A 5,781-nucleotide genomic window follows, 5' to 3' on the forward strand; every position below is an offset into this window, starting at 1 on the left:
ATCTGCTGACTTATAACGCTAAAAACCGGGTTTTGATACTCGTGGGGGGGCACAGCACAGATTAACCCATTGTGTACCTTTGTGCTTAAATATAAACAGTCAAAACTTTCAGTAAGTCTTTAATAAGTAACCCGCAGAGTTGATGCGTGAATAGCAGGTAACCAAGGGTGACATTATTCAGAAACTTACTATCAGTATACATAATGAAACGTACTTGTTGGAGAGTACCAGTTTCTGATTATTTAATGTTTTTCTAACTACAAACAATGTTATTGACTCGATTGATCCTGTAAATTCTGTGAATGGAAACAGAACTTATGTATTTACAGTTTTTATAGATCGAATTACTTTATACCAAATGTACGCTTTGAAACAAGAGCCTGATTATTAAAACAGAAAAAACAACAACAACCAAGATTTGACCACATTGAAACATGACAAGCCACACTGTAATATAATACTTAGAACAACTTCCAGACAAAATATTCCAATACAAACGTCATCTTGTGGTAATTCATGAAACTTCTTCCCTATTGATTCTGTAATATCATTATTATCACTAATGTACTTAAATGTATCCATTAAATATCATTAACTTAAGAAGTTTCATGATAAATATGTTTAACTTTATTGTTATTATCACTGTAACCGGATTGTAGAATATCATGCTTTGTTATTATTGTTGTTACTGGTTTGTAGAATATCATGCTTTGTTATTATTGTTGTTACTGGTTTGTAGAATATCATGCTTTGTTATTATTACATGATTGTTGAATACCATACTTTATTATCACTGTAACCGGATTGTAGAATGTTATGCTTTGTTATTATTGCTGTTACTGGTTTGTAGAATATCATGCTTTGTTATTATTGTTGTTACTGGTTTGTAGAATATCATGTATTGTTATTATCACTGTAACCGGATTGTAGAATATCATGCTTTATTATTATTACATGATTGTTGAATACCATACTTTATTATCACTGTTACCGGATTGTAGAACATCATGTCTTATTAGTATTGTAGGATTATACAATATGTGTTATGAAGTTGTGATTTGAAGTCATCATGTTAACCTAATACTAATGGTGCTTATTTTCAACTTCATTGAAAATGAGCTTACGGTCATAGTAAAATAAAAAAAAAGGGGGAATAACTAAAACCTTTAATTAACATTAGTAGCACGACGACAGCTATTTTGTGCTGTTTGTTCAATCTATCATATTAACAGATGTTATAAAATTAAATTATCAGTTTCAGTTTGAATTAATCATTTGCAGCACAATATATACGCATTTACAGATAGTTAGAGCTGAACTCGTCGAATGTTTCAAAAAGGGTACCTCATTTCCGCTCTCTCTCTTTTTTTCGGAACCTCTTATCTGCATGGTGGCCATTAACAAGAGAATTTATTAATGTAATTACAAAATTTGTTCTATATTTTTGTGCAGCCGATTGAAAGCTACTGTACAGATGGGGCTGTATCACCGTAGAGGTAGGAAGAGATAAGGGATACATTTTCTCTCGTTCTGTTTATATCTCTTCATTACAGGTAATTTTATTTCACGATAGAAAGAAGCCTCCGGTTATTTAAGAAGTCGTTCTTTCTACGTGCTGCTGTCGTAAGGTAACCACAGTAATTTCCTCTATCACGCGAATCAGACGCGATACTTGTGTCCAATAATTATTGGGGGAAATTGTAAACGTCTTTGTTTTTCTTAGATATTTAATTGGAATTTTGAGGGCATACACTAAGACACACACATACATATAACACAGTGGCTTTAAACACACACGTATACATATAACACAGTGGCTTTAAACACACACGTATACATATAAAACAGTGGCTTTAAACACACACATACATATAAAACAGTGGCTTTAAACACACACGTATACATATAAAACAGTGGCTTTAAACACACACATACATATAACACAGTGGCTTTAAACACACACATACATATAACACAGTGGCTTTAAACACACACGTATACATATAAAACAATGGGTTTAAACACACACGTATACATATAACACAGTGGCTTTAAACACACACGTATACATATAACACAGTGGCTTTAAACACACACGTATACATATAACACAGTGGCTTTAAACCCACACGTATACATATAAAACAGTGGCTTTAAACACACACATACATATAAAACAGTGGCTTTAAACACACACGTATACATGTAAAACAGTGGCTTTAAACACACGTATACACATACATATAACACAGTGGCTTTAAACACACACCTATACATACAAAACAGAGGTTTTAAACACACACGTATACATATACTACAGTGGCTTTAAACACACACGTATACATATAAAACAATGACTTTAGACATACACGTATACATATAAAACAGTGGCTTTAAACACACACGTATACATATAAAACAATGACTTTAGACATACACGTATACATATAAAACAGTGGCTTTAAAACACACGTATACATATAAAACAGTGGCTTTAAAAACACACGTATGCATATATAACAGTGGCTTTATAACAAATACAATTATACAACAAAACAGGCTTACCTATTAGGTCGTTCCCCGGTGGCTCAAGGATAATCTTGGAACTTATCACTGTAGAAATCGGGGACCAATCCCTGTGAAGGACATAACGTAGATAGCCAGTTGTGCAGCTTTACACTAAATCAAACAAAGTAGAATATCATGTATTGTTATTATTGCTGTTACTGGTTTGTAGAATATCATACTTTGTTATTATTGTTGTTACTGGTTTGTAGAATATCATGCTTTGTTATTATTGTTGTTACTGGTTTGTAGAATATCATGCTTTGTTATTATTGTTGTTACTGGTTTGTAGAATATCATGCTTTGTTATTATTGTTGTTACTGGTTTGTAGAATATCATGCTTTGTTATTATTACATGATTGTTGAATACCATACTTTATTATCACTGTAACCGGATTACGTATAACATAGCCGACAGACTACAATGTATTACGTTGTTTTTTATTCCAGCAGCACCGTCCTTTTTTCCCTAAAACTTCACAGAACAGATTTAATTCTGTTCTGTATTCTAATTCCATCTGTTTTTCTATTCGACCTCAGGTGGAAAACAACCACCGGTGTCGTTGAGTGAATGATGGGTTCAACAGCACCTATTGGCTAAAGACACCACATATTTCGTTACCACCAATGTTCAGCCACGCCTTAAACCAGACCTTGAAAAATCGATCTTTCCGGTCACAACTAATTACAGACTCTGCTTGTAGCGATGAATTAGTGCTCGACAAATGTTGACCACTTTCGGCTTGACTTCGGTTACCGATCTTTGGTTCCTTACAATTAAGCCAATAACTGGTTTCGCATGATCGATAATTAGCAGTCTGATTTCGCATGATCGCTAATTAGCAGTTACCTATAAGAATGTTCATAAAAAATGCTAACAGTTTCTAATTTCATCAAAAAAATAGCGATCAGTTCTTTTACGCTTATATATGTATATTTTCTGGATCGCTAGTTGGCTTTGTGGTAGAGTACTGGGTTCGAATCCGTGCGATACCATTTGAAGCTGTGGATCCCTTATAAGGGCGACATTAAATCCTATGGAGTGGATGGTGGGTGATGGGGTGCTGCCTTCCGTCTGGTCAGTAGCTCAAAAGTAGGGGCAGTAGCAGATATACTTAGTGGAATTACCATAGATAAAAAAAAAAACACAAAATATAAAAACAAAATAATATTTTTTTTTCATTAGAACGATAATATAATATTGGTCTACAAATGATGAAACTGATACTCACATTATACTTTTATTCTAGACACCACAATAAACTGTCCTACGTAAATTGGCTCTGTGGATAAAACAAAAATCATTTTCAACTAACAAAAACTATATACTGACCATCTGAGAACCGCAATTCCGGAATATGTCAGCTTTAACTAACTCAGCCAAGTCGGTTGTAATGAGTATCACCCAATTGAACTTTGAGTGGTTTTAAGTGGGGAAATGCACCCAATTTTTATGTTTAATATTACAATCTTTAGCCCCAACTTGTAAAATTAGGTCTCGATACAAAGCTACAGACAACCCAATCTTCTAATATGCAGTCCACCCATGTAAAGATAAATATAAACAAAAGGCATTCGACGTTTTATAGTTCAGAATCAAGGCACACGGTGGTGTGCATTGCGGTCAAAACAACCTGCTGCAGGACACACTGTGTTTTGTTAACCAGAGTGATAGTTTAATTTCTGTAGTTCGGACTATATTAATCTTAACTATCACATATTTTCCATTGATATTCTCCACTAGACGCTTATTTCACATACCAAATTTCAAGGCAATCTATTGAGAAATACCTAAGATATAACATCTCCAATTTTGATTTAGTTTCTTCCTAAGTACGGAAACTTTATTTGATAGAAAAATAAGCTTAGCTTTTATGGATTTCTTTCAAATTTGGTACACTGATAGATATTTTCAACCTACAATTAATAGTCTCATTTGGTGTAAATATAAGTCACATATGGAAAGTTATTCAACAAAAACCGCTCAAATTTGAAAATAATTTTGCGCACGCCTACGAAAAAAAATCACGTGGGTTATCGGTATAACATTTTTACTACAGCTTAGCCTAAGAGTAAAAGTGGCCCTTTTTTAGTTTTCTCCTCATTCGAATTAAAGACGGCTGATTTAGAGCAGCAAAACTATAGGACGAAAGGATGTTCAGATACAGAAGTATTGGTTAGGTCAATCAAACTAGATTAGCAGTTTCTAGCTCAAGTTTTCAAAAGAATCATACCGGTGGATGGTTATTATTCTTTGCCAACTTTTCAGCACAAATTTACTAAATTTTATGAAATTATCCTAATTAAAGAGCGTTTAGCGTCACATTATATTAGGGTAAGCAATTAACATAAATAATGGTGCTTGATACGACTGTACCGATTGCATAGGGGTGATGAGAAGAACCTGTTAACCTAAATTCCATGGCGTTACTATAATGGAAGTTATCAACACTGTTCTAGAGAGGAAAACTACCACCATATATTTTAAAGAATATTGTTGGCTCTGTAAAGAAAAGGTCTGTTTCGAATTAATAGGTTGCGATCCTAAAGTTAATGTTGGTTACTATCGAGTGTTACTTTCTTACTTGCTGTGGTTTGTTGGTGTGTATTAACACAAAGTCATGATATCTAATCAAAATCACCTTAGATGTGAAAAATGGTGCGGCCAAAAAAGGATTGAGTATGCGACCTAAAAGAATGAAATCAAAATTGGCCGCGCTTTTTTGTACCCCTAAGGTGTTTTTAATTAGATGTTCTTCACACACATAGCAGTAAACACGTGAGTTTATTCACACACATAGCAGTAAACACGTGAGTTTATTCACACACATAGCAGTAAACACGTGAGTTTATACTCACGGTCACCGTTAAATGAAAGGTTATAATTTAAAATCTAGCAACATGCGTGATAATTAAAAGTTTACAGATTGAAAAATTAAAAACATCCACTAAACATCTCACGAACAGTATCAAGTGTGTGTTTATAACCAAAAAAAAAATACAACGAAATAATCAAATAAAATATACTTAGTATTATAGAACTGTAGAATACCATGCTTTATTATTATCATCGGATTGTAGAATAAAATACCTTATTATCACTGTTACTGGACTGTAGAATATCATGTATTGTTATTATTGTTGTTACCGGATTGTAGAATATCATAGACAGACTACAATGTATTAACTATATTATACGTAATACATTGTAGTCT

At 33.3% G+C, this 5,781-nt stretch overlaps 1 long non-coding RNA gene across 1 annotated transcript in view; it reads right to left on the reverse strand.

Annotated features, from left to right (window-relative positions):
- Nucleotides 1-5,781, reverse strand: part of LOC111085777 — a 77,142-nt gene that overhangs the window by 51,519 nt on the left and 19,842 nt on the right. Inside the window, exon 2 of the long non-coding RNA XR_002610576.1 lies at nucleotides 2,566-2,679. This is a non-coding gene — a long non-coding RNA (uncharacterized LOC111085777). The remainder of the gene's footprint in view (nucleotides 1-2,565; nucleotides 2,680-5,781) is intronic.

This window comes from Limulus polyphemus, unplaced genomic scaffold (genome assembly GCF_000517525.1).
Source record: "Limulus polyphemus unplaced genomic scaffold, Limulus_polyphemus-2.1.2 Scaffold614, whole genome shotgun sequence".
NCBI classification, from domain to species: domain Eukaryota; kingdom Metazoa; phylum Arthropoda; class Merostomata; order Xiphosura; family Limulidae; genus Limulus; species Limulus polyphemus.